Source organism: Lepisosteus platostomus, chromosome 21, assembly GCF_059453375.1.
Source record: "Lepisosteus platostomus isolate fLepPlt1 chromosome 21, fLepPlt1.hap1, whole genome shotgun sequence".
Taxonomy (NCBI): Eukaryota; Metazoa; Chordata; class Actinopteri; order Semionotiformes; family Lepisosteidae; genus Lepisosteus; species Lepisosteus platostomus.
This window is the reverse complement of record NC_142631.1, coordinates 15,453,012-15,478,070: the sequence shown is the minus strand read 5'-3', so window position 1 is coordinate 15,478,070 and position 25,059 is coordinate 15,453,012. Positions and strand designations below refer to the sequence as shown.

Sequence of the window (25,059 nt, the reverse complement as noted above, 5' to 3'; positions counted from 1 at the left end):
TTAGGTCTTTGTTATTGAGAAAAAAACACTGTCCCATGCATCCATTTCTACCAATTCTGGGTCATGGGGGAACCAGAGCCTATCCTGGCAAGCAACAGGCACAAGGCAGGGTACACCCTGGACAGGACACCAGTCCATCACAGGGCAGACACCAGTGTCAATTTTCCCAGAAGCCACTGAACCTACCAGTTTATTTTTGCATTGTAGGCAGAAAGCAGAGCATCAAGGGAAACCCACGCAAACTCCACACAGACAGCACCCCAGGTAGGGCATTGAACACTGCAAGGCAGCAATGCCAACAATGGTGCCGCCCAAAGACTGTACCATGAATTCCAAATAGGAAAAATAATAGGTTACTCCACAATTCCTTCTATAAAATGGGCTGTTCACAAAATATCCAAGGATGTCCTTGGGATCTTCCATACATTATGTCATTAATACAGCATGGCCAGCTGCTGATACGGACAAATGACCAGAGGATTTTAAGGATATTCTGCTTTTCGATTTCGTGGGAAGGAAGTGCTGCACGTTTGACAACTTCTGGCAAGTTTTAATTGTGCTTTTATTTTGTAAAACGGTTTGAGAGAAATGGCTTGGGAGGGGCTAATTCAGACAGAAATGTAAAAGTATTGGTCTATAAGAGTGATACAGAAAAAGCATAAATCACAACACATCTCTTTCTCAGGGCAGTACATTAGAATTTGACTCCCTGGACACTGCATTGTTTATTAAAAAAACACATTGACATTAATGTCAGGTCTGGTAATGCGCAATGTGACCAATGTCTTTGTTTCCGTTTACATCATTGCTTTGATTTATGCAATAACAAGAGCATCATAACATAACATCATATTTACAAAATAGTTACATATTGAAGCTTAAGAGTTTGGATGTGCAGTTTGCAGATTAATAACGAGCGTGGTCTGACATGTCCTATTTTCTACTCCATTTAATCTTCTGTGAATGCCTGAAAGCAAACAAAATTAAAAATTAAAAAAGGGTCTTTTGAACTCGCAGAGTTTGGAACATGAACAAAGCCTGGAAATAACAGGCACACAAAATTGTTGAGAATGCTGCTCATACCAGCTCTTCAACTTGAAAAAGTACAGCAAATCCCTAGATTTTCACTTTTCTTTCAAAGAAAAACTTCTGACAATTTTAGCATTTCTGCTTTTTACAGATTAGCTTTGAATATCTTAGATGAAGGATTTACTGAAACATTTTAGCATGTAATCTGCTAGAAAGAGTTGTATTTGAAAGGAAGCAGCGAAGTGTTCAGTTCATGAGCAATTTGCCATGAGAGTGCCATGTATTTTAAAGGTACTGTATGGTCCTATTCCTCTGGGGATCCAGTAATTAAATAGTTTACTGAGGTTGTTCACCTGGAGTTCACTAAATCAGTTTTACTACATGTTCTGTAATGATGTGTTCCAAGAAACTGAATTATAATGTACTCTGCAGATGTTTAAGTCAGGGAACACCTTTAGATATTGTTTCACAGTGAGGGAAGGCACAGTTTACTTCTAAGAGGCAGCGAAGTGAAAGAAAGATTAGATCAATCTGGAAACTACAAGATCCAGAATCCTTAGCTGCCACAACAGGAAAGGAGTACCAGCTGAACCTGCATAACAAGGAAACTTCATTGACCTGGGAAAGTTTTTTCTTTATTTATTCTGAAGCTTTTAATTGCTGCTAAAGAGATTCTCTGAATTGGACATAAGGAGTTTTTTTTTGCTTTATATGGTTTTTCTTGCTTGTTTTGGTAACTCATTAATGTACTGGAGTGTAGGGTCTTCTCTAACAACATTTTACATTTGAATTCTTTAATATCATCATCCGTCTTCATTACAACCTCAAGTGAAGGCCATCCCGTTGAAGTGATGGGAATGGGCTGGAAATGTCAAAACGTGAATAGATGCCTGTTCAGTCTTGTTGCATGCAAAAGTCCAGTACATTTGGTAGGACTGATTCTGAAATCTTGGTCAGGGGGTTTTAACAACAAATAACTACAGACCATGAGATTTTCTATCTATTGATTCATAGAATGCATTCATCGGTAACTGCTACATACTGTAGGGCTCATTCTCACTTTAATCCAAAGTATGGAGCTATATATTGGTATCCAACATAAAGTATCCAAGCTGTATATTGGTATTTATTCTTAAAGGACAGATCTCCCAGTTATGGATCATCTGAACCTCTGTCCAATAATGGAAGCAATGCCTCAAACACATCAAAACAAAATTGAAGGAGATGTTTTTTAAAGGTTAATGGCTTCAGCAAATAATCACTAACAGCCTGTTGGTTATTTTAAGCTCAAAATAAACACAGTGAATTGACTTCAAATGTTTCCTTTACTGTCTGTTTTCTTGCAGCTGAGGGTGACTCTGTTCGCACCACCATGAAACTGTATTGTTACCACATTACTAAAATGCAGTAAACCCTCAGAAGTCGGAGCACACAACTGCGAATAATCAATCTCTAAGCATACTTAAATCAGCTCATGTTGGAGGTTTTTTGATGTTTTTCCAACAGCAAATCTTTCCTCTTGCAGAACCTCGTAATTTAGAATCTGCAAATCAAGTTTCAAAGGCCAGTGCATAAATGCAACACTCACGTCTAATGGATTTAATCAAATATTTTAAACACGTATCGGACGAAATGGGGACAGTTGATTACCTCATTGGTCATATAAACCTAACAATGCCGGCCCTTTGAATTCAGTCTCTGTGTGCCATTGTAATTTTGGCACTGGGTTTTCTTGCATTGTCGTGTAGGAAAATGATTTGTATGAAGAGCAAATCCTAGATCCAACAGGTTATGTCAATATACAGTATCACTAAACATTAAGGCTGCCCTACAGTACACCAAAAGATTTCTTGTGTCTCTTCAGACCCGTTCTTGATGAACGTCTCACTTCCACCTTGTTGATCAGGCTGACCACTGCCACAGCAGGCAAAACGCTCACATCAACACCTTTACCCATGTCAAGAGCACAACAGAATTCACCAGTCTATAAAATATTCTGCCAGCACCTCAGATATCCTCTGACCCAGTAATACCCTGCATGGTTTCCAAGCATGTAAATCATTTTCATACAGATACAATGAGCTACAATCATTCTGCTCATATGTACATTTTTTCTCCTGTAATTTCCAATGTTTACGAATATCCAAATTCCAATGCCGTTGGAGCAGACTTTAGACTTGTATTCTTATTTTTTAGGTATAACATCTCATTCTCTGATCAGCCTCTCTCAGGCCCCTTCAATCATGCCAATAACAATCAAGCAATTCTCACAAATCATGTCGTTTTGGCATTTTTAAGTAACCTCAAATACTGAACAGCTGGAAGTGTCATTAAATCATATGACATAACCTAGTTATTTTCCTACCATAGGTTAATAGCACACGATCAACAAAAGAACTTAAGATCATTACCTAAAAAGTGAATTGCATTGTGTCACACTGATATAAAGAAAGAACCGTTCCATTATGCTGGAGTAATGTTGATATGTGCCCCGAAGGTTGTTTAAATTGCTTGTTCTGATCTGTTACAACTATGTATTTAAAACAAGTTTGATCAGATATTACTTTTCTACTACCTCTTCAAAAAGTCAAGGGAAATCTTTCATACTTTTTGGTTCATCTGGGAAGTTTTTTATATTTAAAAAAATCATGTTGGAAAAATTACTTGATGTTCAAGAAAACCACATTTATTATAATTATTCTAACACGTTATTTATTCTGTACACAAAAAGCTAAAAAAAAGCACTGCACCTGCGCAATATTACACAAATGTGTATTTCTGTGTATATCTTGACTGGCTGACTGGTATTGTCTTTACAAGCTAACTACTTCATTAATGTCAAATCTGATAGAGACATAGGAACATGAATTATGTTGCCTTGCCCTGTAGATTTTAGCTTGTGTCCATCATTTTATGGACAAAAAAATAAAAGCTTGGTTTTTGAAAAACATGTCAACTATCACTTGTTTTTAAGCAGAAACATCCGGAGATGACTTTCATGAGAAATGATTCAGAAACTAGACCACTTCCTGCCATTTGGGAAAACAGACACCTTGAAGTATTTCTTCAACGCATATTTTTTTCTTGAGCAGTAAAAAGCCTGCTCAAGGTACAAAATGGGAGAAATAAAACTATACTTGACAGATGAGGGCTTTAAAAACTGCTGTTACATCTAAACAATAGGAATGATTCATACAAAATGTGAAACCTCAGCCTTGTTCATGGAAAACCACAAGGTTGCAGAGCAATTATCACAGATGAATATCACCACTCAAATGTGCTTGTTTCAGTAAACATTGAAGGCTCTGATTACCCAATGCAAGGTCCCACAAGGCAGTGTTATAACAATGAGCTCTCTGCTAATGTCTGACTCCTGTGAATGGTTCATATTTCTCTTAAAGCAACAATCTTTTCTCTTTACTTATCTTTTTAACCATGTGAGGAAAAACAGGTGAAACATCCCCAAAATGCACGTTAAGATATGCATTATTGGGGATGTTTCACCTGTTTTTCCTCACATGGTTACTCTGAACTGACTGTTTCATTAACACATCTTGGCCAAATAAATGTTTGAAGCCTTTGGTTATCTAATCCATCATTATCCTTCCAGGAAGTGGCCATATCACCCTGCAGCTCACAACTGGCAACCCACTGAAGCTCAGCAGGTGTGAGCCTAGCCAGTACCTGGTTATGAGACCTCCTGGGGAAAACTAAGGTTGCTGCTGGAAGAGATGATAGGGGGGTCTCCCTGCGGTCTGTGTGGGTCCTAATGGCCCACTAAAGTGATGGGGACACTATACTATTGCAAGGCTCCATGGACTTGGTATGTGACATACTGTAAGCCCAAACTCCAAGCTCATTAGAAATGAGTGAACGTTTTGTAGCTCAAACCAAGTCATTTCAATATTTCAGATGGTAAGAAAAAATTGTGGGCACATGGGAATGATGTGGGGACAAGTAGATAGGAGAAAAGTGGATAACTTTTTTTGTAAGATGGCTTCCTCTGAAAACTTCATCCAAAAAAGAAGCAAAGCAAGAAGAGGGACTGTACCAACACCAGCACATTAATCACACAGCCCTGCCAATGCATGATCTTAATTTTTGCACATTTTAAGCGGTCTGTCTTTAAGCCCAGAGACAGAACGTCTGTGGGCTCCAACATCTCTCATTAATCCCCTCTTGGGGAAAGTCACAGTCTTATTTTTCTCTTGTGGTTTCACTCAGATCCTTCCTTAACTCAGTTTTTTTACTAATCAGCATTCACTCATCTAATTAGGCACTGGAGCATTCTTCTGGATTCATTCCTCTTTGCACAATCACTCAGCATCTTCATTTCACAAATCATTGTTCACAAATCCAATTAGGCACTGGAGTGTTCTTTCAGATTCGCTTCATGTCACCCTACCACATTTCTTTAATTGCTTCACTCTTCATAATCTAGTCATTAACCCTTAACGATAGTTCCACCACCTAAACTCGGATCCTCCAGAAAGAGTACAGGGTGTGCATAAAAAAATTAATAGAACAGTCAATTTTAAAGGACATTTTCTAGCACAGACAAGGTTGATTTTGTACTCTTTTTCATAACTTTGCACAATTAACCAGAAACATTTTTATGCAATTGCATTGCTATATAACAATAAGACTTTTGTCATCTCAGATCACAGACTTTTTTTTCTATTGATTTTATTGAACTTGCTTAGAACCATATCTACACTATATCAATATCTATTTGCTTCCTGCTGGACCTACTTTAAAAACCTTCAGAAACACTCAAAGGCTAATTGTCACACAGGATAATTGTGTTTGCTTCACAAATAATAGCAATTATGATTAAAAGGGAATTTTAAAATAGTCTTGTATCGTATGCTAGTCAGGCCTCTTAAATTAAGACTTTTAGGTTCCAAAGTAACAGACTTGAATCCACTTAGCTCTAAGTGATTTTGCCACCCCCCTGCTTACACATAGCTCTTCTGGCTTAGCTCAGAAGAACAGTTTAGCTACACAGATACTTTGATAAACCAGACACCCATGTTCTGATACTGCCTCAGGGTTCACATAAATAAAATAATTCCCCTGCTTTCCTGCTGTTTTCAGGGAAAGTGAAGGGCTAGGAACAAAGAAAATAGGTCACGTAACCACCAGTGGAGAGACCAGGAAACCTACATGCTATATGTTTTCTAGTGCTTGATTCTTATTGACTAAACAAAAAAACAAGACAGGATCAAAAAATAAATCTCGGGTAAATAATAATTAACTTTTTTTCAGATATCTTTTTCTACTGCTAACTTTAGCCTTAAAGACCTGGTTCTGGATATTAAAAGGGTCTTTTGGTTTCCATTCCAATCAAGCCTTGTGGCTCTGTTGGCTTAATTAATCAAGATGAATGTGTCCATCAGTCATGGACGACACCTCTGAACCTTGAAGTAGTAACTCTACAGGACTAGAGCCAGTGACCACCAGTTTAAAGGTAGAATTCAAACCAGCAACAATCCTCCTTTGCAGAAAACATTTAAATAACCTTTTCAATGGGTAACGTCAAAGCGAAGGTCTTAGTTCTATCAGACGTTTTATTCTAGCCTTACGACAGCCTCTGATTGGGAATCATCTTTAGTTTGGATTGGAATGAAATCACACCCCCCAGAACTGATCTATGAGGAGCTGTCTGTTTTAGAAGAGGTACACAGCCTTACAGTATAAACCGCAGTGAAATGCCAAAATACTGCTAGCAGAGAAATCTAGGATTAACTGTATTGATTTGCATTGCCTCTGTCTAATAATTTGTTTACCAGAAGAGGTTTGACTTGGAACACACTCTGTAGGCTAAGTGTTTCCTGTGGTCTAATAGATTTGTGAGAGTAGCACAAGCAATTGATAAGGGAGAAAAAAGAATATATATCCAGCAATAAGTAAAGTCACACCAAATGTTTGTAGTAGTAGGATGGAGACCAACAGTGTATTAGCAATGATAAAATGATGTTGTGAGTTAATGTCTGGTAACTCAAACGTTTGTGATGTTTGATCAGTATCGTTTGCAGAGTGTGGAGACATGTCAGCCCTGCTACTTGAACAAATTTGGTGCCATCAAAATAATACAGGCAGGTTACTAAGAACTGTTTAAAATGGTAATTGACTGTTTATTGATTGTGGAGGCATGCATTTATTGATAATGACTACAAAACAAAAAGATGAATAACAAAATTTTAAAAATATATTGATTACCGGAAGATCGTAAATGATCTCCTACAAAATATGTTACAAATCCAGAAAAAAAGGATTCTGTGTTTAAACTGAATGATAAATAATCCAACACATTCCTTCCAGACCATGAAAGATAACCCCTTTTCAATTTTCAAAAAATAATATTGTGTTAGGCAAGGCTTAAAGAAAAGAATCAGTCAGCCCTGACAGAATGGCCACAGGACTTAAAGGATTTCAAATGAAGGCAGGATGTTGAGCTGTTGACCATCTGATACAATGGGATCTGTCACTGAGCCAGTATCCATCCAGAATACAGTGACGTATACAGTACAACACCTCTCAGATGTGAAGATTCTCAACATCTTTACACTACAAAAAAAACATAAAAGAAGAATTGGACAGAACAATTTAAGCAAAATTATCTACCAATGGGGTAACACTGTTCTCTTAAGGTTTGTGATAAGCATTTTTAAACTTCTTACAAAAAAAGCCTAAAATGAAAGTTTTATGCATGTCATTAAATTAGAACGTCTTCATGTCAAGATCTGAAAACTAGAGCTGCGATAGTGAATGACTCTCTTGACCAGTCTGTTAAAATAGGAAATTTACTAAATAAGTCACATTTTATGTTAGACAAGATTGTTACAGTTGCTAGATTGTAAAAAAAAAAACATTACATTCAAACTGCCTTAATTTAAATAAGCCTTATTTATGTGTATACATTTTCTATCATTTTATTTAGTAATGCAACTAATATTCTGTCTGCTTTGTTATTGACTGTCCTACGCTTGTTGGAGAATTTCTGTTTGAAGTTGATTGTTCTCTAAAACCTTTTTCATTTTCAATTGTTAATAGTGACCACGTGAGATCAATTTAATCTAGTATTAATGTCTCACTATCAAGTCCTAAAAACCTCAGTTTCTCATTTGTTTTGTAACATGAAATTACATAACTGGAAATGTTCATCAGAAAACTGGGTATTTGGAACATTTTAAACGTGTTTTCAGCTTCTGATTAAATTCCTTATGATTTCTACATCGCGTGCTGTCACTGGACTTCAGAATGAACAAGGAAACACAAACCAGAGGATACAAGATACAGGAGAGAGCTCGAGGCACTTTTTCATACAAAGGGCTGTGGGGGTATGGAACAAACTACCCAGCCATGTTGTTGAAGCCGATAGCTTGGGTTCTTCCAAGAAATGGCTGGACAAGAACCTTGGACTGGTCAGCTACTAACTGGGCTAGATGGGTTGAATGGCTTCCTGCTGTTTCTAACCATTCCTATATCCTTATCTGTGTTTATAGAGCTGAGACAAATTTAAAACATACGAATTAGTACGTTATTACTAAAATTAAGACTTTGATGAAGTCAGTGTTCATGGCTTGATTATTAACTAGCGGAAAACAAAGCCCATGCAGAAAAGAGCACAGTATTTTAATATTTCGCTCAGTCATCAATATGAGTGTTATTACATGTTTCGATTTTAACACGGCGTGTCCAGCATTAAAATGTTTTCCCAGCATGCTGAAATTACTTGCACATTAAACGGGTACACTCATTTCCCATGGCAGCTGTTGGAATAGAATGACCAGTAGTTTTTGGATATTTGCTTCTTTTAAAATATTTGAGGCTGCCAGCTCTAATTTAAAATACAGAGGGACTTGTTCAAACTTAATAACTGCACAATGGGATTCCCTGCGTTTTCATTCTCAAACTTTGTACTGTAATTTTTAGCAGTTGTGACTGGAAAAGTGTCTTTAACATTTTGAAATAGAGGAGAAATTACTTTCCTTTAAAATGATCAACATTTAAAGTGTAACATCTGTGCTACTGTAAATGTTGACTTTAGTCTATCCAACAGTATGATACCAGAGGGTAACCTACAAATTCATATAATAGAATACTGGAGGCAATACATAATGTGTTCTTGATCCATAAGAGTCAAACTGTAGAGCTCAAATAAAAGTATTTTTTAAAAAAAAGCAAATACATTTTTACAGATCAGATTGTGTGCAGGACAAGATTTGCTTTTAACGAGACATTAAGAGTTTTCTCCTGTTCCCAGCTTTTTAAAATTTGGTGGTGGCGTTTGAAATTTCAGTAGATCTGGGGCTGTAAACTCTTGGTAATGTGCACTACATTAACAAAGCTCTGATAAATCGGATCGCAATTGGCCTCCACTAATGATTAGACATTTCTTAAAAGCCGGATTATTTTTTAGACAGAAACAATTAGTGCGCTCTATAGTCAAGTGTTAATTGCTTGTTGGGCATGTATTTGATGTGCTATTTTGTACCCCCTAGGTTGACAGAATGACAGAATCTTCCCTCACCAGTCCTTACAAATAAAACATCACATTTCATGCTTTATTTGTAAGATCCCCACTCACCTCAAAAGAGCCACTGGGAACCTTTTCACGCAAAATCACTCTGCACTCTAATGCCGACTGAAAGGTTCCAGAAGTGGTTGTCTGCCTGTATTGTGCAGAGCTTTTGGACAAAAAGAAACAACAGACTTCTTAAACGGAAGAGCTGCGGCTCAGATTGTTGACTCTACCCACACAGCCTAACAACAACTAGTAAACCTACAAAAAAAAACGTATATACATCCTACTAATTAACCCCATGTGAAAATCCCAACATTCCAACCAGTAGTACTAATCCTGTATTCACTTTTTCCAAAAGGCTGGGCTATGTACAAGCAACAACTGCATGTGCAGCCTCTCGTGGTACCTGCTATTTCCAATGCAGTCCCTACACAGGGCGATATGCCACATGCATTAACACTATCCCTTCCTATTTCATCCCATCCTCAGCTTCACCATAAAACCTCCTCTCTGTTATTCTAAGACAAGTCGACTTGACAGTAACAGTGTAGCAGAGCAGTAACACTGCACTGCCAAAGAGGACGCCACCAAAATGTAGTGGCCAAATGGATGTTTTTATTAACCAGCTTCCACGCGTGTATTTTGCACACACTGAGAGTTCATATATTATTTGAATCACTAATCAGAAAAGTGGGAGAGATCAGAGAGCACCAATATGGACATATTGCTTGTCCCAGCAGTTTGATTTTGCCTACATCCTGCACATTCATAATGTCACATGCTCACTTCAATGAGGTCATATCCATCTCTCTTTGCCCTGCTTTCAGAGTGCCATCATCTAAGCAGCCCGACAAGAGGAGAAATGGTTGCCAATGGCACTTTCGCAGGCATCAACCAGGCCATTCATTTGCCCCAGACACAAAGCCCACAAGGTCACAGACCTCTACAAGGGAGCAACTGACTTCTCTGTCAGCCCTACAGCTGGAATACTTGAGGGGTGACAGAATGCAAAACTGAACTAATAAGAATGTGACCATTGTCCAATCAATCAGTGCTGCCTACCACTGGAAACTTGATTCAGATGCTTTTTCAGCTGACAGGCACGGCTGTTGTTTGAAATAATCCCACAGAAAATGGCAGCCAAAAGGAATACTGCACCAATTATCTGCAGGATTCCTGTGGACCACCAGCAGACACAGAAGAAGCAGCTACTGTTTGGAGCCAGCACCTTAATAAACCAGGAGACAGACGGCATTACCCTCATACCAGCACACTTTAGGAATTGTTGGTTTCACCAACACTCCTCATCAAAGGGGTTGAACTCCTCATCATATTTCTCATGGGGATCGCTGTGGTGTAATGAAAGTGATGTAAAATTGGGCGTGAAATATTTATATCAGTTTATGAAAGAAAGTAGGACTGAGCTGACATTGCTGCACCCCAGCAGCCAGCACTATTTGGAAAGGAATAACCTTCATCCTGGAGCTGGTTTATCTACAGTTCCTGCTGTAAAAAAAATGTTTTTTTAATGATAATGCATGTGACATATATTGCTCATTGGCAAGACCAATTGCTTGCAATCGCAATTGTTCTGCTGCGTGAGTGACTCTTTATAGTCACACGGTCGTCAACAAGGCTATTGTTGTGTTTTTGCGTTTAAATCGCTGTTTTCGTTTTATTGGCTTTACCATTTAACCCATTGATAGTGGGCGGTTAATATGTGACATCGGTACTGAGTGTAACAAGTCCATTATGAGAAAAAAACACAAGAATAGAAGGGCAGTTAAAATAAAAATAAAAAACTGGAAAATTATATTTAGTAATCGTCCTTTCTAACCTTTTACAGAGCATCATGGGTATGTTCATATAGGCATTGTGGCTGATTATAGGTTAAGGATCAAATGCAGGAAATAAACATTGAAAAAGGACCCTACTGTATGTGTAAATCACATCTTCCAGCAATGCTTAGCAAATTTCACCTGTCCCACAGCTTGGTGATGTTTAGTTGATCAGACCCTGATAAGTCAATAAACTACAGCGTGTGAATTCCAATCACACAGACACATCCTATTAAGGCGGCCACTTGTTAAAATATGTGCCCCCAGCCCTACTTCCCACTCACTGCACTCTCTGTCTGCATGTGCTCCAGTGTGCTGACTGAAGCCCCATGAAGCCACATACCCAAGGCATTTCATTGTATTTTTTAAGCCGTTCCATGAACACTTACATGTTTTCTTGGGAACAGTTTTTTGGCAAGACCTCCTGCATATATGCAAAAAATAAATAAATCAGGGCATATTTTTTCCTTGGATTTCTGAGCCAGCAGGGGAAAGGGACCTGAGTTCTGGTCTGAACTCCAGTTGTGAACACTAGAAATCAACAGAAAGCAGAAAACGTAGGGAAACACTCTTCCCTTTCAGTCTTAATCACTGACAATTCAGATTAATTAAGGCTAATTAAGGGAGTGATTAGTTTGAATAACTGATTGCAATGAAGTCCTGCGACTCTTTAGTCATTGCTGGTGTGCCTGGCTGCTGTTGGATCATGTTCGGAGCCAGCAGGACCCTGTACAGAGGGTCAGGAGAAGACACAAGGAGCAGAACAAGAAAGGTAAAGGCAGAGATTTAAAAGAATTGATGAGATGGAGATGCGATTTACAAACTGCTCATTAAAAAGCTGGAGTGCCGAGGACCTTCAGGACTTGGGCAGGAAAAGCCCTAATCTGTCCAGAGAGAGTCTTGATAGTGACATGCCAAAGCAGAGATGCAGGATAGCTGCCACTCCTTCACCAAAGCTAAAGCCAAAATATGGGAGAAGGCTGGGTGGAGAGGCATTACTTAGATGCACAGCAGGGATAAGCTGGTATGATTCACTCTGGGAATCAAAAAAGTGATTTCTAGCACATCCAAACGTTCTGGTGACAAGTCAAAGCAAGGGCGTGCTTCCCCCTGCTTTGCATAATTTTGAGACCCCATTTGAAGACATAACCTCGCATGCCCTTGGCAGGTAAACCAGTTTTTCCATTAACAACAATCGCCTGAATCTGGCAGCGTGGAACGAGATGGTCTTTGACTTCATTAACATTTTATAGGTCCTATAATATGCTACCCCACCCCCCAGATAAACAGTTTTCAAAAGCAAAACAAAACACCCTGTCCCGGTGCCCCACTTTTCATGATCAATAATTTTGTTCTTCATGTCTGAAAATAATTCATGTCATTTCATGTCTTTTACAGTATGTTTGTTCTTAGGACCACATCAATTTCCCTACAGGATTCATAAAGTATTATCTATCTAGGGGCAAGCAGTTTCCAATTACTTAAGGATTATGTCCATTTTGTTTTTAAAGTTTTTGAAACCTAAAAAAAAGAGCTCAGTGTTTTAAATCCCAATGCATTTATATGGCAGATTGAATTTCATCTTTTTAATTTTTTAAGGGGACACAAACTAGCCTGTATAAAAGTTTATTTTGAGAACAAAAACAAGGTACTGCAAGTCCTTAAACACAATATTAAATTCTACAATGTATAACAAAGGGACCAGAATCACCAAAGCATTTTGTGATTTAAACCTAGTAATTTGCTTTGGGCGTCTCACATAAATATTTCTAGGAGGCATGGCCTTTCTGTCAAGTTTAAATGTTTGTACTTCAATGCGGTATAATTTATAAAAGCTCAGGTGAGAAGAATGAGGAACGTTCCCGTAAGAAAGAGTTGAGGACACTGGAACATGTTTCAGAAGACCTACTGCTTGGAACAAATAATATTTCCAGCCTAAATCATCCCGTTATGTTCATTCAAACTATAATTAATCCTGTTCATTTAAAGACAAGACCAAATTGCATAACTTTAATGTCACCTGTCCTTAATCCAGACTAAAAATGTATTCATCACAATCCACAGAACGAAGGCTTTTTTTGTGCCTGGCAAGGCTAAGTTGTTTTAATACTCTTTACACCACACTTAGCTGAGTAGAGCAAATTAGCCCACATTGCTTTAATCTGACAGCAGTTGGGTTTCCTGCTTTATTTAATCAGATTCGTGTTTTCACTGGATTAAGCCACATTTTAAAAGGCATATGGCTGAAGGACATGTTGCTCTTGCCATTTCTTGCAGTCCATGATTGACTTTTACAAAGCATGTTGGGTATCCTATCATTTCACAATTCATCAGGCATTCTCGTGCATGTCCAATAACCAATACAGAGTTGCATTGTAGGGCAACCAATGTAGGGCACTTAAAGAATGGTCAGAGAAAGTCTTTATATACAATATATATTATAGCTGTACATGGGAATATATATGCACATGATGGTTATCCCAGGATTTTGGATTCAATTCCAGTCAGGGGTTCTAGTATGTGGGGAGTGTGCATGTTCTCATCATAACTGCATGGGTTTTTCTCCTGACACACTAAGACAAGCCTCCTTCCCCTGCAACATGTTGTTGACACATGGGACTAGATGGACAGGTAACCGACAACTGGAAAAAATATTCTCGAAGTGCTGAGTAAAGTTTGCTTTTGTATTAAGCTTTTGAAAATGGACAAATGTTTGAATGGCTCCCTCTCACAGCTGCAGGAGATGTGTAAGCAAATCAGAAACAGTTCAGTAATATAATAGAACTCTATTACAGCTGTTGGAAAACTCTAGATATAAGACTTTATAGCTTAGTATGCTGCCAGAGGGGGCTCGACGTATCATAACCTGACTCACATACTGTGCAGTAGAAGAGGGGGTGATGAAATATAGTTTGTGGAATTATTGCATGAATTCAGTTAAGGATTAAGCACACCAACATGAATCTCAGGTCCACTCAGCTTTTTCATCCTCATTTGCAGAACAAATTCTCTATTTGTAAGTCACCGTGAAATAGTTTACGTTTCAATAATGGAATATTGGAAAAGCCGCAGATGAGGGTTCCCTAGCAATGTAAGCAGAACATTGTGTTTTGTTGAGCACTGCATGAGCCAGGGGTATAACCATGCTGAATCACATCTTGGCTGGGGACTACACTGGAAATGTAAGTCTGGCTCTGGCATTCCTGGGACACCAGGAATTGATTTTGACAAATGCTAGTGCTAACCCCCGAAATCACGAGGCAACGTACACCACTAGGAATTCTCATTCTTGCCAGTTAGGGAAAGGAACAGGGAAATTCCATGCTGAAAGGAAGAGAAGGAAAAGAAAAGGAAATAAAAATACAGTATATCGGGTCCAAAATGATACATTGCTTGATCTGTAAAGTGTAACCTTTTACCAGTATGTCACTAATTTAAATATGCATTATACTGCTCATTTTTTTGATGGATGGTTTGCAGGAAGCAGGAAAAAGCAGAAGCCAGGACTGAGTTCAATCTTCCAAGGCTGATTAGCTGGAAAACAGTAAGAGGCTAAGGCTGTTGAGCAGCTTAAGGAAAGGGCTCGTAAATCAGCATGGATCCCCATTCTAGCCACCTAATGATTTCTCTGATGATCTCTGAGCTAAACTTCTTACCATGAACTCCAAAGTTCAGGGAATCAATATATGTTTGCGTAGACGTTTCAAATACTGCCAACTACGTACAGTCCTCCATACAGTACATCAAGAGTTTATTAGCCTCCAGCTTAGTTTTTAAAATCTTGACCACTACCGGATTTTACTTGTATTCACTGCGGCGCATCTTTTATTGTACCTTATCGCAACGGGACTAGTGGAAAAACAAAAAACGGGCTACGATAATTGTTTGACAAATTTGGGGATCTTTATCGTGATCACAATAAACTATATATACACACACTTTTCATTTCCAACAACTTTAATCTTTGGTGTTGCCTTACTCTGATAATGCTAAATGACTGTCTTTTGTGCCTAAATATGTTTTAAAAACTAGCCTGGAGGAGTTAATTGTTATGCTTCAACAGTTGTGGAAGACACTTGAGTTAGGCCTGTCATCTTGATCACGGCTGAGGGAAAATAGAAACTGATTGAGATTCCATATTAAAATTAATTAGAATCATTTTTATACTGATTGCTATATATAGGATACTGTATATTAATAGGACTGATCTACTTAAAAAGAAATGTATTCAATCAGCTAGCTTCCAGATTGAAAAATGTGAAACTGCTTCTCTTTGTTTATACACAGGGATCAGTTATGCCCGAGTGTGTCTCACTGTAACCTGGCTTTGCTCCTTTGGTGGCTAATTGGTGACTTTGAGATAAAGCCACCTCTCTCCCTCATACCTCAGTGTATACTGCTCAGTGTAATTCAGACGTATACTAACTCCCTTACACATATACTGTATTGTTCAGTGTCATTCAACAGCATAATGCGTAAGCTTTAACAGCATAAGGCTTGGTGCACATTATGATGACAGTGTGTGCTAGGAGTATCATGGTTTATTCTCAAAAGGGGTCTGATCTGCGGCGACTTCATGCAGAAAACATTCTTTAGTGCTTATCTAACACTTTGGCCATGGAATGATATTTACACAACATTGAAACCTTACTGTTTACAATGATACCCCTTGCGTAAAAGCTGGATCAGCATTTGTGTGAGAACAATCTTTTGTAACGCTGGCATCACTGTTGTTCCCTTCAGTGGGTGCTAAAACGGCTGTTTTATACTGTGGTATTTCATGTTATGCTTGGCCAGCTGTTGTATGTAAAAGGGAATTTGATCTCAGACGGATTATGCGGTGTAATAAATACTTTGTTTTTGCAAAGTCTGTCCATCCACTTTTTAATCTCAACAAGAAAGGGGTGCACAAGGCAGGGTGCACCTTAGGTGGGACATGAGACCGTAGCAGGGCACACACAGACGCACACTCTCATATCAGAGCCAATTATCCCAGAAACCAATTGACAGACCCGTATGTTTCTGGACTGTGGGAGGAAACCAGAGCAACCAGAGAAAACCCACACAAACACAAGGAGAACTGGGCCCCAGTGCTGCAAGGCAGAAATGATAACCACTGCGCCACCATGCTTTTGAAAAGTCCTTAATGCTGCATATATTGAGGGATGTTTTGATTATGTTCAAACCATATTTAGAAATGCATGCATGGGATATTGTTCCTCACTGTCCCCTATAGTCCAAAGTTAACTCTATACTGAGTAATTGCACTCAGTTTACAAACATTTGTCACCAAATAATTGGCAGTGTCTGAACAGCAAGGACCAGCTCAAAAGAGCAGTTTACTTTCAGTTCAGCACCTGCCTTGTTTCTTGAACTTAGAAGGCACCTAAAAAGAACTTCTGCCCATACCATTTGAACCAATGAAGTCACATTAACCTTTCCCCGTAACGTACTTAAATTTACAGGATGATTGCTCTTCTATACTTGAACACCCAATGGAATGAGTTCAGCATTTATTTTTGTACTCCAGGAGGCTCTGATTAAAGTAATAGTTAACAATACAAGAGAGGGAAAGTTTTAAGGGAAACACGCCTTCAGACATTGTCAGCATGTTGTAGAAAACATTGGTGCACGCAAACCTTTTCAAAGAATTCACATTTCCTTTCATTCCCCCTCGTGAAACAGCCGGAGTGCAAGCAAATAATCTAAGAATCAACTGCCGACACATGTACCATGTGCCCCTGAACACGTGAGAAATCTTCTGTGAGAAAAGTGGAGATCTGATTTATCACCAATCGGGACTATCACTAAAACACTTTGAGGTCTCTTATATACTGGTTCTGGCTCTTAGGCGAGGCTCAGCCAAGTTTCCTAACCGTCAGTGGAAAAAGAGCAGACTAAAGACCAAACCCACTTTTTCCCCAAGGTGTTCTGAAAGATTTGATAACTGAATTATCTGAAAGGAGGTACAGTAGTTCTACATTGACTCTTCATTCACTAAAAACAATGAGACTTGCCCAAGCCGTCTCTCAGAATGACAATCTGCTTTGTTTCAGTTTTCCCATTACAAAGTTCACAGGTTAGCCTGCTTGAGAAAGTGCTGAAACAAACAGCCCCAGCATTTTGATGAAGCCATTCCTCGGAGGCTCTTGAAAAAGCTGGATGAGATCCTTAGACCACAAAACTAAAAAAACTGAAGACACTGAGATCCTAACATTTTGGAAGCCTTGCCCTGCAACACTTTTTTAAAAAACTTTTTAGGAAACTACCTCTGCAGTCAAGACAGGCAGCTGACCCTGAGCCTGTGGAAAACTAAAGCAGTAATATGCTCTTTGATCCCCTCGGTTTTCTCGAAAGGCCTCTTCTGCTCTCTCAAAACCCCAGCACATCTGTGAGGAATTTACGCACCTTCAAACAACATTACACGCCATCTCCTGCAGCCCTCTTCTTAAGCCAGAGACCATCAAGCACTTTCACGCTCATCTCACCCAAGCAAGTCACAGGGCCTAATGTAATTTAAATCAATTTCACAAGAATTGATTTAAACATCTTTCATATTTTATCGCTGAGATCATCTGATACATAATTATATAGGAGCTTTAATTTTTCCAGAATATCTCAAATTCTTAAGTAAACACCTAATGAGAGACTACACTTCTGATCTCTCAGTAAGCATCTCTTACAACAGCCTGGATGGGCAGACAAATTTTTAAACATAAGATAAGAATCATCAGGTGAGTAAAGCAGGGATCATCACAATTGCACCTAAATCAGGGATTAAAGGCTAATTCACTTGGACACAGCTGTAAATGTGTTATTACTTTCTTTACATGTTCATGTATTTCTACTGTGGGTCTCTTCCAGCTTCATTTCCTGTTCTTAGATACCAGTATCTTTGGAGTTGGGGCTACAGTCAAGACAAAATCAGAAGTTTGACCCACCTGTCTACCACAAATTGGTGCCGCTTGGTGTCAGATTTCCCTTAGGTAGAAGGCAGGGACCTTTTTCAAGTGAAAAAAAACTCCATCCTAAGATTACAATTGGTGTGGGGAGAGGAGAGTGAGGAGAAAGATCAAAAGATCAGGCCTAATATCCTTTGTAAAATGGAAGCTCTGTACTACAGGTGTGTTCAATGCTATAAAATAGGATCAGTTTGTGGCTGACTCTATAATCCAGCGGTGGTTAACAATGACCACAGTTTAGCAGATTTTATCAAATGTGTTTAAAAATTAAAATAGTTGATAATTTCATAAGTTCAATTTAGTCAGGAATGGAAACTATTCTTTGAGATCTGCAAAGTATTAGAATGTGGGTGCTTTCGTTATTTTAACTTAAATGTGTCTCTCAAACTCTTAATTAAGAAAACACCAAACTGTAAGTATTAAGAGGGTGATCGTTTAAGGGTGAGCCATGCTTTTCCTTGTAGGTCACTCTTGCTAGGAACTGAGCCAATCATCACAAAGCTACAGTAAAGGAGGGAAACTCTCCGTTACACAGCCATTTGCAGATTAGAAAAAAAAAACTGATTAAATGCAGGAGGCAGTGGGTCACCCACCCATAACAACCACACCCAGTTATGCACATTTTAAACTGATTAAAGTGAAATTTGATGCTTTCCTTCTTTTTAGTATTTGTACTAAATATATCCCTCTTCTGGAAGGTGCAAAGTAAAATACATTCATAACATAAATCCAAAACCAGCGACAGTGCTGGGTATAACTACCTTATAGTAATGAAAGCATTTGAAGCTGGTCATCAGTGTCATTGTGGTGTGATGATGAGATCATGTCTGTAGTTTGCAGCCAGTGACTATATACAGTTGTCACAAATCAGTCTGCATACTGTATACTGTACACTGGCCTTTTGAGGTTGCTGGTAATTGGATCTGAGGCAATTATAAACAGTGGTAAAGACCAAATGTGATTCAGGTGGAGTTTGTCTGCATATGGCTTTGATCTGAAAAGTCTGCAGTACCATCCCATTAAGAAATTTACAAGGACCATGAGTGGAAGGAATAATCTTTCATTTACACTGAGAGTATTCATTTACCTATTAGAACTGAAGGAAAAGCTGTTGCAGTCTTTCTAACAGGGTTCATAGAGAGACCACATGCAGGACAGGAGAAAAATTAGATTTTCAAAAGTACATTCAATACATGTTAGAGATTTTAATTTTCACATAATGGGGTTTATTTAAGATGTACAGTAGCTGTTTTTGTGTGTAATGCTTTATTTTATTTTATTATAATGCCATAAAGTAATTAGATATGCTGCTTCAGTGTGTGGTAACTATTCTAAGGCTTACATTTCCTTCCTATTACCTTTAACAAGAAACAGTTAATTTTCTGAGACAATATTGTAGTTTACAGTGGTGAAGTCTGTAAACCTGTGATGTTTACCATTACTTTTAATTGCCTATTCCTATAGTTCTTCCACTAAATCTACTAAGTTTTACTAATTTATGTCAGACTCTGTTTAGTGCAAGTAATTACTTCACTTTTTATTTTTTAATGGATCTGACAGGTAGTTACATGTAAGGTTTCCAAAGATCTAATCAGTTTTTTTTATCCAGAAGATCATAGCATTGTACAGTAGGTACTGCATCCTCAAGATAACATGACATTTTCCTTTAAAATACACTAGTATCCTGTATACCTGCTCAGTTTCTTATCAGACACGATGTCATGGCTTTTTCTTGCAGAACAAATAAAGGAGAAATTTTATAAGTTTCAGGATCTGTTCCAGATAGTCTTAGCCTGACGGTTTCTTTACATTGATGTTACAGCAATACTGGGAGATGGAAGAGCTCACTATAACTGACCATACGCAATTCCAAAATAAATCTTTCTTTATTCCCAGGTACTGTTTACTGCAATGGAAGAAAAATTCCATAACTGACCAAATATGATACATTTAAATAAGATGAAATATATATCCTGATTCTTCCATCAAATACACTGATCTCACTTTTCAATTTATTTCTGAATCTGTCTCCATTCCATACTGGAACCCAGTACTTTTTGGGGGGAAGAGGAGAAAGTGTTGATGCATACTGAGCTATTTTTCCCCAATGAGTTAACCGACTGTAGGTTATTAGCAGTAGCCAAGCTTTGGTTGTGAAATCAACTTGTGTCTCTGCCAAATAAGCGCACGCTCTGTAACACTAATCATTACAGTGACAGCATAAAACGTTTCTTTAAAATCGTGACACGAAAGGATTCTAAAGGAAGATCGTGGCTTGAGGCAAGTTATTATGACGTAGCAACTGTTCTCTTGTGAAAACTCCACTGGGGATCCTTAATTGAATCCTTAAAGGCTGTAATGGGAATAGGATCTCAGTTTAGGTGTCTCCAATGTCCATAAGCGGGTATCAGGATCTGTTTCAATTTCTTACCTCGTGCTCCACCAGCTTCATCTGTCCACATTTCCAACAGTGATCTGGTTGTCCTCTCATCCAAGAACTGTTCCAGCCTAACCTTGCTCAGCTTCCGAGACCTAAAGAGACCAAGTTTCATAATGGGAACTCATGAGCCACAACTTTCAATCAACCAAACTGATAGAACCCAATCAATCTTTAGACGTCAGGTGAGTGAACAGCACTCTAGCCCAGACATTTCTTACTTTGCTAAGTATATATTTACCATGGATTAATTTTCCCCGCACTGGAAGATGACAACACATTTTACAGCGCCCTAACAAATCTGTGAATGTGGATCGCACCCTACTAAGCTCTACCCTGGGTTTCAAAAATGTGGCTGCATTACAGGTGGAAATTTTCTAATAACTGGTATAATAGCACCTACTGTAGGTGTGTCTCCACTTTTGCGGAAAGTATTCCAGCTCATTTTAACATAAAGGTGGGACGTAGGAAATCTGTCAGAACACAAACTCACACTTCTGCTCTGCTGGATGAGGAACAGTAGCTGGACAGCACAGCTGCAGTAGTGTGGAGAGTCAGCTGCCCTTACAGATATCAAAGAGCCCTGTCATGGAATCTGGGGTGAAAAATGACATTTTTCATTGGCAAATAAAATATAAAGCAATTTGTCCAGAAATGATTGAAAGGGCCTACATTTTTTTTTCTTTTTTTTATGGGAAAATATACAACTATCATTTAAAATCTCTGCCCAACTCTCCCTCTTTCCACTCTGCTCTGTGTTATTGAGAGCTAGACTCCCAGGCCTTGGGTGGTCTGAACGCAGTGTCCCTGATGACTCAGTGAAGAGGGTAAAAGATCTTCACCCCAGCTCATAGGCTGCGCAGGCTGTGTGGTCTAAACTCTCCTCAATGACCCTGGCTCATTTGAGCTTCATTCTCTAAATTAATAATTTTGCTCTTGGTTTTCCAGTAGGTCATGCGTTCTTGCTTACCCAAAGCATGGGCATTCTTTGAGGAAAGAAACACCATAAAGCAAAAGTCATGACCTTTAATGCTTACTGAACATCCAGTAGTTAAGACAACATTATCATATGACAACAGTATTAAAACTGGATTTATGAGGACTAGGCCCATCAGAACTCTAAGGCAGATGATGGGGTTGTGAGAGGGATGGAAAGTGAGGTGTACTTAGAAATATGATACTTGTGCTTATGTGGGAGCAGAAGTGGGTGGAGGCAGGGCTGTCCTCACGCCAGAGCTTTCCTTAAAATTAAAACAGTTGGGTTTGACTGCAAAATAAGAGGAGGACCTGGGGTTGATTTTGCCATTTAAATGAGTGGGCCAGCTACTAAAACCTGGTGCTTAAGATGGTGACAAGACAGAAAAGAAAGGCAGAGAAAAGACAATCCTATAATGTAACATAGGCTTTTCTCTGAAATTGCTCCCATTTACAGCCACTACAACCTTTGCAAGAGCTGTTTTCATGAAAACGATTTACTAAACAAATGGTTAAGGAAGCATTTAACAGGACTGTATGCAAGTATGGCTGTACTTTCAAATAAATCACTGGAATGCTACACACTACAGTATATGCAACCTACAATCCCAAAAAGCTCTCAATTTGATCAACTTTCATTATTTTCTTATCTATCTGATTTCAGGACACCCCTGCACCTGAAGCTGGAGAGGATAAATGACAGTGAGCTTCCCAAGCTACCACTTTACCTCATACTTAAACATAATTTGCACTAATTTGTTAGTAGCCAGACAGGCTAACACAAATCACTGTCAAAGCCCAGGACAAGTTAATGGGCAACTGTGCCTGAAGCAGCCCAGGCAATTTAGGTCCAGTTGTAATAAGACCTTTGGTACAACAGAACCACATCCGCAATGTTATAGTTATACAGCAAAATGTAGTGCAGAAGACAACTGTCACATAAAAATAAAAAAATATTTAGTGTGACATTTTACATCATTCTGTTTTTTTTTCCACTAAATGTTTTTCCTTCTTGCATAAATGCAGAAACACATTTCTATGGCAATCTTCATCTGAAATGTTATCATTTTTTTAAGCTAGCCACTATTCTTTATAGGTCTGCATTCTGTAATTCAAAAGGTAACAGCTAGACATTAAACTACATGGATATGAAGAGAGAGAAACAGATTACATTAATGATAACACCTGACAACGTGTCCCTTAGATTTGATTGGTGAATGTGAAGGATTGGCTGCTCCTGTACAGTTATTTGATCAAGTCAAAATTACAATCGATGTGATTAATAATACTCAAAGTTTTTTATAATTGATGAAAATACTAGTGTACAGTTTGAGAAAAATATTGATCGTAACACATGTACAGTAACTACAGATTATGTCCAATCCCAAAACAGGGATAGGACCCAGGTTTGAATCTGTGAGATTAACCTGGGCCAGGAGTGAGTGTCTTTACTGCTTTAGCCACTCAGAAACTCCCATAAATATATTATTTGATTAATGGTGGACGTATGTTTCTAATTTCTTTTGGAAAACTTCAGGGTTTGTGGGTTTCACGCTAGAATACCTCCATACAAATAGTCAGGATTCCCTCAATGGTGGCCGAGCAAATGTTTTCTGGCTTTCATGTGGTGTTTATTCTCCGTTGTACAATGTAGGTCAAAAGGGAAGGTATTCCTTCAGCAGCAGGGAGCAAGTGAGATCATTGGGTGTGAGGTTATGTTGCATCTTCGGGGATGTTCAGAGGTAAATGAGATCCCATCTAACTAACAGCTGGGGACAGTTCCAGATACATCCGATCCCCTTTCACCGTCTGGCTGAATGGAAACCAAGCATTGGGGACCCATCTTGAGGAGACATCTGGACAGTTTATGGATATACTAAGGGTCCACCTTAATTGGAACCAAATGATCGCCCCACATTTAACTACTTTTCATTCCCACACCCCCAGAACATTAGAATAAAATTTAGGGTTCAAGCTCTGACTGAATTTCTGCTCAATATACAAATAAGTTGGAACAGCACTGCAGCTCCCAAATGGCTCATTCAACACAAGCCTTTGCTAGGATGGGTCCTTCAGCCAAGAGTTCCAGCCTGTGTTTGTGACTAGGAGCTCAGCCCACATTGGTGCAAAACTGGCTGCACACTGCTGGGGTTGGGTGTGGTGCAGGGAAAGCTCTGTTTGCATCAGACCTTCAGGGTTTCCCTGGGTGTGAGCTGGCAGAAATGGACTCTCCCAGCAAACAGGCTGCATTGCCCCACCACCATCATGGGCTTCTGGTGTGGGTAAGCAGAAGAGGCTTGGCGATGCACAGGTCTCAGAAGTTAAACTCTTCCAGGCCAATACTTAACCGGCTTCAGTAAGAATGGTCCATTTCAAATCGTAAGCTATAGTTGCTGAAGGTTCATCATAACCAGCTTGTGACAGAACAAGGAAAGACACTGCTTTTGTGTCACTGATGTAAAAAAAGAATGTTAAACAAATTACATTGCAGACTTCTAAAGTGCCTGACTGTTTTTGCAGTCTGTATTGTGCGGGGAATAAGACGACAATAGCTGTCTGATTTATATTTTGTATGACCAAATACCAATTCTTGGATATTTCAGGCTTCTTCCCCAGATTTCGATACAGTTTCATGGGAGGAAATGCGAAGTTTACGTTTTCATCAGGGTCAAATGTACGAGAGTCATAAAGCTCATAATGTACCAAACTACTGTACTGTGTAATGGCAGTCTATTTTTTTACCACGTATTTACAAAGCAATAGATCTGTAGCCTTGAGTTTACATAACTAAGCGCTGTAAGGTGTTACACAAGACTAAGGAAACACATCTGTCTCATACTTTGGCAAGTAAAACAGTCACATTAGAGTTTTTTTCCCCATCATGACAATGAATCAGTGTTTTCTTCTTTTTTCTAAATACTTTTTTCTTGGTCTTTTGTTTTCCAAAGTAGACCTCTTGGTGTGTGGCTTTTTTCCCCACACAGCAACTCAGAAGTCTTCATTACTTATCACCATCTGGACAACTGGACGCAAGGCCAAATTTGTGTACAGTGACTAGTGAACATACATATTGTAACACTACTCCAGCATCTCTTCAGCCTCCCCTAGTCTCATTCCCACACCATCTCTCTATAACTCCAGGAGGGCGGCAACTTGTGATACCAATAACGCCTCCTCGAATACCCCGATGACAAGTAATTTAAGATTTTGCTTCGATTTTCTAACTTTCAACCTGTATTTAAAGATCCAAATGACTTTTCTGCATTGAGTCACGGATAAGTTCAAAGT

At 38.8% G+C, this 25,059-nt stretch overlaps 1 long non-coding RNA gene across 1 annotated transcript in view; it reads right to left on the bottom strand.

Moving 5' to 3' along the window:
• Window positions 1-673: 673 nt before the first annotated feature.
• LOC148644086 (uncharacterized) overlaps window positions 674-25,059 on the bottom strand; it is a 66,221-nt gene continuing 41,835 nt past the window's right edge. Inside the window, exons 3-5 of the long non-coding RNA XR_015928824.1 lie at window positions 21,290-21,391; window positions 20,791-20,891; window positions 674-967 (exon numbers count right to left, since the gene is read on the bottom strand). This is a non-coding gene — a long non-coding RNA (uncharacterized LOC148644086). The remainder of the gene's footprint in view (window positions 968-20,790; window positions 20,892-21,289; window positions 21,392-25,059) is intronic.